The 11,348-nt window shown below is 40.6% G+C and overlaps 1 protein-coding gene across 1 annotated transcript in view; it reads right to left on the minus strand.

Annotated features, from left to right (window-relative positions):
* Positions 1-11,318: 11,318 nt before the first annotated feature.
* Positions 11,319-11,348, minus strand: part of eif2b3 (eukaryotic translation initiation factor 2B, subunit 3 gamma) — a 30,345-nt gene continuing 30,315 nt past the window's right edge. Inside the window, exon 12 of the mRNA XM_079216848.1 lies at positions 11,319-11,348. This exon is cut by the window's right edge and continues 206 nt beyond it. The gene's annotated coding sequence lies outside the window, so the exon portion shown is untranslated.

Genomic DNA, 11,348 nt, shown 5'->3' on the forward strand with positions numbered 1-11,348 from the left:
ACGGGGCGCTGAGCGAGGCGACGTGGAATCGGTGCGAGTTCAGTAAAAACGACAATAATCCAACATAGAAGAGGAGCGCATCCAGCACCGCCGGCGACAAGTTGGAGGGACGCTTTCTAGTCTTCCCTGGAGCCAAACAAGTCTCGAAACTCCATCCCAACATTATGCGCCGAAATCCGTAAAGATCCTTCAGTCTTCATTCGTCCCGGTAGTTTGTGAAACGACGTCTCAGAGAGGAGTAGTGGTTGTAGTAGTAGCCTAGTAGTAGTAGTAGTAGTAGTAGTAGTAGTAGTAGTAGCCTAAGTCTGAGCCGTCCGTGTCAAGTCTAACTCCGATCCCGTAGCGGTAACATTTGGAGAAGTTCGCCCCTCTGCAAATCCTGAAAAGGGAGGTTTGATGGAAAAGTGCTCCGGCTCCCATTGGCCAAGGAAGAGGCAAATTACTTTGCAAACATCGCCTATTATTAGCTGCTAAGCAACAGCTCACCAAAGTGGAGAGAGAGGGGGACCACCCAGGCTGCTGCTGCCTGGGCTGGAGGGAGGGGAGGAGGAGGAGGAGGAGGAGGAGGAGGGAAGAGGGAGGAGGGGGAGGGAGAGAGGAACTCTTTCAATAAACTCTGCACAGCCGCGCACGCACGCACGCAAACACGCGCGCACTGACTCACGCACACAGCTTGCTGCCTGCCCGCCTCACTTGCTCTGTGAACATTGTTCCCAGCGGCCGGGCCCTGCAAGAAGCAATCGCACATGCCATCTATTGATATCACAGGCACGCACACACTTTTTCTGTGTTCTCCTTCAGTTTCATCAGCAAAAGCAAATCAGTGAAAGGAAAAAATAAATAAATGTTAATTCAACTTTTCACACAAGAATGTAAACGTGTGATTATTATTATTTTTTTCATGGGAGTATTACAGATCTTTCAACACTTGTTATATCCCCACAGGTCATCTCGTGTTTGATAAGGATTTGGAGCCTCACAGACCACAACACTTTTTTTTTTACTTCTTTGGCAGCTGTGAGAAGACATGTGTGTAGGCTTTTTAGTACTAACAGCTGTAACCTCAACTCTTGTGCCCCAAAGCGTCTAAAAGTAGGTTCTTACACCCGAGAAAATATAACCTCTCATACTTCCCCTTAAAAGATTGCAGGGATTGTTGTGTGCCTATGCATCTTTTTAAATAACACCTCGGAGCTGCCTGGCTCAGTGTGACACCCTTATCTATGTAGAGACTTTTGGAGAGTTTCCATGTCTTGCCATGCATGATTGCACGAGTTCAGAGAGCCGTTCACCTAAGAAAAACATCGGAAAATCAAAGAACGAAGGAAAGAAAGAAAGGAAGAAGGTTCTCAGACCAGATTGTTTCTAATCTCTCAACAAAAAAAAGAAGTGTCTTGTTTTGCTAATGCAAGCCCCCATTGGCCCCACTCACGACAGTATGGGGGTGAAGAAGAAACACTTTACCAAATTGCACAGTAATTCTCTGCCTGCCAACCTGTGCTGCTGTGTGGAATATGTGTCAGTTGGCTGGTGCTAATTTGAGGCCCTTTGGGTGACTGTAAAACTATTTGGTACTGAAGTAAAACAATTTGTAGGTGTCGGCGCTATAAGGTCATTCTGTTTGTGACGCCATTACAGTAGGTGTACGTTCAATCGATGTCACAGCTTGCTGCTGAGCCGTTATGTCCGTCATCAACTGTTTACATGTCAAGAGACATAGGACACCAGAAACATTAACATAGGAGACACTGATTAAGAGTGTGTAGCAATTAGAATCAGAATCAGCAACTATCAGAATCCGCAATCAGAATCAAAATCAAAATCTGAATCAGAATTAGAATCAGAATCAGCAATTATTTATTGCCAAGTAAGTTACACATACAAGGAATTTTACTTGATGCATAACAATACACAAAAACAAAACAAAAAAACTTAGGAGCTATCGGTAGAAATGGAATATAATATGAATATGTATGTTTTATTTAGTGTATACTCACCTGACAATAAGAATCATTGTGTTTGTGATACCTTGGAATGAGCCGTTTGTATATGCATGCAGTGTCGATCCTCTTCATGGAGCGGGCCGCCATGTTGCTACAGAAGCCCACCATGGACAAACCAAACACTAGCTAGCTTGGGCTACCGTAGTTCTCCTACACGCATGGCACACGGGAGAAGTTGGCAACCTTCCAGTAGATGTCCCCAAATCCTATATTAGGATTTTGAGATCATATCTATGTCTGCTTATGATCATTTGCATTGTAGAACAATCTGTGTATATGTTTGCTCAGTTAATTTTGTTAATTGCTTACTTTATAAAATGTCAGAACAAAGTGAAAAATGTCCATCATAAGTTTACAAAATAATGTATATGGCATACCCAGATGGTATGGTAATTTCAATATGACATATATTATACCAAACCACCATGGTAAAAGGTGGGACATTTGAATGAAAGAGTCTGTCAGCTACTACAATTCTTATAAGTATAGATTGAATCCTACTCGTCACGTCAAAATAATATTCAGTTGTAACTAGGTACATTTACTCAAGTCCCCAAGTATACTTTTGAGTTATATGTACTTTACCCATGCTATGCCTTTGTATACTTCTAGCCTAAAACTACAACACAAAATATGAAATAATACTCTTTACTCTACTACATGTATTTGACAGCTTTACTACTAGTTACTTTACATGTTAGAATTTCACATGAAGAACATATGATGAATGTAATCCAATGCATTGTGATATATTTAGCTGATTAAACTACCTACAGATTATAAAAATAGGTAAAATGATCTCAACCAACTTGAGCAATATAATGCTACTTACACATTGAAGCATATTAACAATATTAATGTTAATGAGATTATTTGTCCATCATCCATTATCTATAAACGCTCATCCTGTTCTGGGTCGTGCAGGCTGCAGCCGATCCCAGCTGACATTGGGTGAAGGCGCAGTACACAGAAGGCCAGAGATAATATGTATTTGGAGTCAAGTACTTTTACTTCATATTTTAATAATTTCTTTTCTCAAAATGCTTCTGTATTTTTCACTTGAATAATACTTTGAACAAAGGACTTGTACTTGCAAGCTATTGATTTATTTCTCTATTGATGCTTTTAGATGAGTGAAGGATCCAAAACCGTCTCCCACCACTGATCACAATCGCAATAATATACATTAATATAAAGCCTAGGTCTAAATTGTTCTGTTTGTGTTTACTTAGAAAATATGATTGATCACTGTCAGGGTTACGAGTACAGACAAGTCACCTGTCGGGTCACCACTGGTGGCTAAATAATCAAAGCTTTCACAGAAGCTGGGATAATAAATAAATCAAAAGGCTCAACTATCTGTGTAAAGCTCTTTTATACTTATGATCCTCTTTGAACTCTTTATTTCAGATCTCCATCTTCTTTCAGCACGTCTAAAAGAGATATAATTGGAGTCGTAAGTGCTCTCACCAGATCTCTTCTTATATCTTGATCAAACAGGATGTATCCACTGGCTGTATCAGTCTATCTGTTGACTTGGACTGTAGGACCACAGATACTGTCGTTTACGTCTCATTTACCACTCGCCACAGGTCTTAGTTGAATGATACACATACTGTATATACTCACTCGTCCAAATGGAGGCGACCATACATTAGAGTGACACTGGCTGACCTGTTTTTTTTCTGCTTCGTTGGAACTGGGTATAGTTAGCTTGAACTGGGTTGGGTCGGGTTGAGTGGTAGAGGGAAACAGGCAGCTGGAAATGGGAGCTAATGTGGAATGTAAGGAATTGGGTTGTGTAGTAGGGGGCCCCTTCAAGCCTAACAAACTCAGGGAGGTCCGAGGCCTGGTCTGGAGGCCTTGGATAAATAAACCATCTGAGATGACCATGCGCTGTGCAGATATCTGCCATCACACTGCCCTGGCCTCCAAACACAAACCGCCCAAGCGCTCTCTCCCTCCTTCCCCTTCTCCATGTTCTGTGTCCCACATGGTCCCTCTCCTTCCATCCCTCTCTTTATCCTTTCCATTTTAATCTCCCTTTCTCTTTCTTTTATTTCAGATTTTCTTCTTAAACACCTTCGTCTTTCCCCTCCGTTTCATCTGCTTCCCTACTTCTGCTCTTCCTGCCTCCTCCTCCCTCCCCTTCCTAGCTCCATTCCTCCATTTCATGCCTCCCCAGTGACTCCATCCATCCATCCGTCCGTTCATCCATGAATGCATGGCTGGCTGTCCGTCCGGGGTTCTGTGTGTGCTATGGGCAGAGCTACGGAACTGCTCTGGCACTCAGCCGTCGCACAACAGCCCAGACGCCCAGGGTTCAGGCCCAGAGTGTTTATTTATCGAAGAGAGGCTGTGAGACTGCTCACGACTGCATTTCTTCTTTTTCTCTCAGAAGGAGTAAGTAAAGATGGAAGAATACAAGAGTGATGATAAACTATATGTATGATGTTTTTTTTTCGGCACTGGAGCAACAGTGATGGTCGTCGTCATTTAGGACACATAGAAGTTGAGAAAGCATGAGGTAAAAATGCAACCATATAAGAGATATTATGGGATATGCCATTTCAAACAACAGTGCTGTGAGGTTACACAAGGATGAGGCAGATCTTCCCAGAAAGGAAATGCTTTTGACAGAATTTGGAAAAAAGATGACAGACAAGTAAATTGATTAAATATGGAATAACTGGAAATAAGAGTCTATCATACCCAGATGACGACTGTTTGTTGCATCTTATGTTGGATTTGTACTATTGTCACATGTTCCTGGTTCCCAAAAAAAGTGTGAAAACCAATTTTTTCTTTAAAAGTACAACATTATATCAGAAGTGGTTATCTTTTAAAGCCATCTGCTTTCCCCCCTTTGGTGCTAATGTTAAGTCTGACTCTCTTTACAGCAGTGTAACATGATATCAGTGTGTCCTCATAGCTCCAGTTTCTTGATAGATAGTACTTGGCCCAAACAGCTGTCGCATATAATTACAGGAACGTGCTGAGATCACATAGTCAAAGATAGGTATATTGTAGAGCCTTTCTACACCTGCCCATGATTGTCTCAACGTATCACAGCACCTAATCGACAAAACGACTCCAAAGCTGAGAAGCTGTGCCTCAACAAATGAGACAGTAAGACATGAGGGACACAGTTATAAAACTGTTACACATCATACAATCACTGAGCAATCTGAAGGCATCTGAGGTAACATGATAATAATGTTTCTACCGTCTCAATATACCCTGCGTATACTTATCTATGTGTGAGGGCGATTTAACTCCATTATGCAAACTAAAACATAAAACCAATCAACTCTAGCTCCTAATAAAGACTAACGATAACAACAAAAGTATATATAACAAATCACCAACACATTTCCCGTTCAAGAATATTGAAATTAATAAATAGTTTTCATGATAACCAAACAGAATATTTGACTGTGGTGATAAATAAAGCTGTTCCAAAAACACACAAAGAGTTTTGTGTTTGATGATGGGAACAAATATACAGCATATTTATTCCAGATGAATCAAAACCTCTTTTCAGCAATAAAACACTTTCTTCTGGGGTTGCTTGATATAAAGTTCACAGAGTCTTGTTACATATTGTTGGGAAACCCCAGAAGAGGTTTTTCAATGTATGGTCTATAATTACATGTTTCTCAGATATCAGTGAAAAGGCAAAAAGTTGCCCGGTAGCAGAGAGACACTTTCCGCAATGAGCACCTCTGTCAGTCGCAGAGCAGAGTCGGAGCTGCCACCCACAGTCTCACACAAGATTAATTATGATAATGCATTTCTTTACCCCTTTGTCATCGTAATGAATGGTTGCCTTTCTGGGAGAAAAACACACAAAACACAGAGAAACACACTTTTCTTTAAGTCTTTGTTTGTGCGGTTGTAACAGAGGTATTGTCAGATGAAGCTAGCAGGTGGTAATGCAAACTCAGACCTGTAGCTTTAAAATAAAGCATAGAACCCCACAACTATGTGTGTGTGTGTGTGTGTGTGTGTGTGTGTGTGTGTGTGTGTGTGTGTGTGTGTGTGTGTGTGTGTGTGTGTGTGTGTGTGTGTGTGTGTGTGCATCTTTAAGTATATGTGGGCAAACATAGCTGCGACAGAATAGCTTTTTTTTATTTAAAGCACAATTGTGATTGGTTACAAACGATGAAGAAGCCTATCAGAAAGGCTCCTATCCAAACTTTGAGACCCCATACAGCTGTTTTTTTAAGCAAAGAAAATATATTTTAGAACATTTTTGACAAACTGTAGTAAGAAAATAAGCAATTTTTATCATACAGAAACTTCATTTAACTATGTATATCTCTTTTACTTAATAATACAAAATCTGTGACTCAGGAATCACTTAATTTTAAACATTTCCTGTGTCCATTACGCTCATTACTAGTTGCCTCGCCGTGAAATTGAACAGATTAAAGTGATTTTAAGGTGGAGTGATTGTAGTAAAATCACAGTGCAAAAAAGAAAAAAGGAACATTTGAGATAGATGTTTTTTTTCTGTTTTCAGTTCCAGCTGTGGATGTTATAAACATTCTAACTAATAAGATTAAAAGGAAAGGTCAGCTAAGGGTGTAAAGCAGGTCAGTCTTTTGCTTCTTCCTGTGATTTTACTGCAAAAGCAATTTAAGATGTGAACCCAATCAGCCACCCAGTCAATGTTTAGTTAATTAGCCGGGGGCCTCCACGGTGACAGACAGGGATATTTGGCTTAGTGTGTGTATGTGTGTGTAAGGCATGTCACCAAGGTTGTTATCCCATACATGGGATCTCTGTCTCCACACACACTCTTTGTTGGCTAAGCAACATAAGCAACTGATGTATCTCTAAAGCTTGTAAAAAGAGTGTGTGCGTGCGCGTGTGTGTGTGTGTGTGTGTGTGTGTGTGTGTGTGTGTGTGTGTGTGTGTGTATGTATTCAGATGTTTGAGTTAGAGATGGGGTGGTGTGTCTGTGTATGTGTGTGTGTGTGTGTGTGTGTGTGTGTGTGTGTGTGTGTGTGTGTGTGTGTGTGTGTGTGTGTTTGGTGGGGGGAGGAGAGTGGTAGCATCTTGAAAGGTAGTGTGTGGAGGAAAAAAAGGAGGGAGGAAATTCATCTGTGGCCGGAGAACACAGAAGACAAATTGAGGAAGTGTTGTGCTAATGTGTAGGGGTCAGCAGCAAACACACACAGGTTTCTGACTGACTGCCACTTGGGTGGCCTGCTCATTCTCGTTCTCTCTCTCTCTTTCTCTGTCTGTCTCTTGCTCACCCACGATCAGCCCTCAAGCCATGAAGCCACCCAGCTACTCAGCCAACCCCCCAACCCGAAGCTCAGACTCCACCCCACCTCTGTGTGCATCGGAGTATGTCTATGTATTGCACATTTGTCTCCACCATCAATCCGATCAATCTATCTGGCACTGGGCTTCTTTATCCCCCCCTGAGGGTTGAGCAGAAGCAAAAGTAAGACATCATGTGTTCGCAGAGGATGTTTCAGAAAACAGCATGCATGAAGGCGATCAATATGTTCCTTTTTTGTGTGCCCTTAACACACATGTAATCTTAAAATGTTTAAAACAGTCTAATTTCAACAGTTTTACATTACTATATACTACACAATGTCTCCAAATCCCAACATGATATATCTGGTATCTTTGGAACCTTTGGGATCTCCATTAAAAAACGACATCATCTGTTAGTTTGAAGCCATGCTTGGCTTCAGAGGTTGAGTTGGTAATAATGCCTGACCCACTAATGGACCGCTGCTGAAGCTGTTAATGGGCTTGTTGTGTTTGACTGGAAAAAGTTAAAGGAACACTGGCCAGACTATTCGGTTGCATATTTTCTGTTCCTTAACAGCATTGTTTCTTAGTCAACGTCTCACTTCATAAATCACAGATGAGGAAGGTCAAACACTTCCTCCCCAACTTTATCTAACTTTCTCCAGACAATCTACAGACTTTTCTTTGGACAGTTTTCATTACGGCTTCTTCCTCATTAGAAAGTAGTTCCAATAACAACTATATGTAACCTGAAAAAGACATCACTGTCTTATTTTTACATATCATTCTTCAATACTTTGAGCAGAACAAACAAAATTCCACTCACCTACATACCAAATGTGATATGGAAATATGCCTGATATGATAAAAAAAAAAAAAACTGGAAAAACTGACCCATTTTAAAATACTTACCAACCAGACTCTGAATTAACTTTTTAATCTACAGACTTCTGTGACATTAATGTTCTCTAAAAATGTGATGTCTTTATGATTCACTCTGCACACCGACACAAGAAAACAACAATGTATCATAGGAATGAAGTACGTGCAACAGAAACAGATCGTAAAGCTCATGTTTTCACACAAAATAAAAGAAGCACATTTTCAAATGTCACTGCAGATGTGCAAGAGCATCTTCATTTACTAATATGCTCGATTTCATCCTCGTTAAAACAAATCTCGCCGGCGAATGTGCTGCCAGCAAAACGGATAACTGATGATATTCTGTGCATGAAAATGTTTTATTTTAAAGATAATTTATCATAATGAATAACTAGATACAGATCTTCTTCCCCAAGGCTACATAACCAAAGAAAAACCTGACAGACAGCCTGATATATGATCTGCGGCTCAACATCTGATCTCCAGATCTGCGTAGCATAACATGCACATTTCTGTACGCATGTGTGCACACGCATGCATGCATTCACTCACTCAGAGGGCTGTGAGACAGCATTGATTAGTTTGTGTGGCAGAGGATTAACAATGGTCACACACACACACAGGTAAGCCTGTACACATGTGTGCACATACACCAGCAAACGCATGTATGTGCTGAAAGGGGGATCAGCCGAGGTGGCGTTGTATTGAGGGGACTCTGGGGTCTCTGAGTAAATATACAAACCTCTAGGCAAACACACCCGGCTGCCAGATCTCATCATGTGGTTGAAGAGAGAGGTCAGAGTGTGAGACCGCTAAATAGGTTAACAAAGCCAAGACAAAGAGCACGGACAATGTGAACCGTAACTGTGGCTTTTACGATTTTGAGCTCACAACGCAGGTGAAACATTTCACCTCATCTATATCGTCTTGTTTGTTGTCTGAGGAAAATGACTGCACCAGGTTGCAACACGACAAAAATCACTTGTTTGTTGTGATTAAAATGGGCAATATAGAGGGCAATAACTGATAAAGAAAGGATGAAACAATTAGGGATCTTTTGACGTAGAAGTGTGAATGAAATGGGAACAATGCAACAAGAAGATGAACACAGGTAGGACGAGGGGAATGGGAAAAAATACACAAACAATTAACTATTTCTGTCTGTGAGATGAAGCCACATCTGCAGTAAATACAGTGGGAAGACAATTTTGCGATGAGGCCACATAAAGAGTACTCATCTTTTCAGCCTGGAACTCACATTTATGGAATTTATTCTTGAAAGAACACCAGTCAACTATTCAATTCAGTTCAATTTATTTTTTATTGCCCTAAATCACAAATACAAATTTGCCTCGGAGGGCTTTACAATCTGTACACATAAGACATCCCTGTCCCGGGACCTTACATCAGATCAGGAAAAACTCCCCCAAATAAAGATTGTAAAAAAAAACTTGTGGATTTTGACAATGACTCCTTGTTTTTCACTCCTCCATGAGCAGCATCCCAAATTCATCCCACATACTATCACCATTGTTCAAGCTGCCAGTACACAAGAAATACCGATTAAATCAACATACTTTCATATTTTAAGAAATGATAACACGTGCAAGTCACTGGACATCAAACCTAAAAAATAGAAACTAAATATGTCCCTTAAGACTTTAAGACTTTTTGTTTTGTTTTCCAAGATCTTTGGATTGTAGGTGGAGCTGTCCCACCACTACACACAACCTAAATGTTTCCAGCTGGAAAGCAGCCTTTCCTTTGTGAATTGCATTGTGGGAAAACACATCAACAGCTCACTCAAAAATCGATTGTTAAAAGGTACGATGATAATAAACCGGGTTGAAAAATGTTGCATCCTACATTTCCAATCATGCAACTTAAACATTTCCAACCCAAAATAACCCTGATGACATCATCAGTGTTGTATACTCTGACTTCATGAAGCTACAGGAAGCCACAGAAGACAAGTGTTTCTACCCCATATGAGTAAACTGATCTTGATGTGTAACATCAATAAAAATGTCCCTCAAAAGAAGTTCATGTGTTCTGTTTCAAGAATATCTTATATTGAGCAAATTGCATCACTCACTACTTTCAACAGTGTTGCTGGGGATGAAAACCCTATTTTACGAGTTCATGACTTCATCACTCTTTAGCCAACAATTTTCAAATTTGAATGCAGTATACTGTACATGGATATACATAGTTTATGCAACAGATAAAACCCACATTAATTATTGTAATTTTTTAAGGAATAATTATAAAAACATGTCCATAACTGACAGGATAACAAGCACATCTAATGGCCAGTACAGATGGAAGACGAGACATCATGATCACACACACACACACACACACACACACACACACACACACACACACACACACACACACACACACACACACACACACACGACAACCTAAATGACTCCTGCAGACAATAGGAGACTCAAACACACGTACACACAAAGCACAGACATCCCTGTCCTCATCTTCCTTCGTGACTAAGGAACTTCAAACCTGTAATTTAAGAAATGTTCTGCAGAAGGAATGCAATAAATCTGGTGACGGCAAAGTGAGCCGAGAGGGAAAGAAGAGCAGGAAAAAAAAAAGAAAAGTGTCAGGAGCAAGTCAGTTTCCTCCTCTGCTGTGTTTGTGTGTGAGGGCGGGGTGTCGGCGTTAACTGATACAGGATCAAGCTGGGTGGTCCGGTGCCTGCACATACACCATTTTTGTGTACAAATAAACTTAACCCCCACGCCATTGTGGTCACCCCTCCCACGGCTTGCCCCCATCTCTGGTCTTCCCAGCTGCACAGTGTACACGCTAACACCCATGCACATTCAAACGCGTACGAGTCTCCACCCTCTCAAACGGGGTAAATTGAGTCCTGCTATTACAGGAGACAGCAACAGTTGAATAATAACTAGTGTGGCAAATCTATCATAAAGATCTCTCCCTTCAACTGACAGTCGAGATGTCTCCGTTAAACAAGTCTCCGTTAAACATTTTCTCAAAGAGATGAAGACCTATCACTAAAATTCCAAACAGATGAACACAATAATTTGTCTTTTTGAGCTACACAACTTTTTTTTTAATTGAATATAATTGAAATGAAGAAATAAAAACACTGACATGCTGACTCATGGGTTTAAGCTCTTAATTTATTTGGACACAATA

Source organism: Taurulus bubalis (genome assembly GCF_910589615.1).
Source record: "Taurulus bubalis genome assembly, chromosome: 1".
NCBI lineage: Eukaryota > Metazoa > Chordata > Actinopteri > Perciformes > Cottidae > Taurulus > Taurulus bubalis.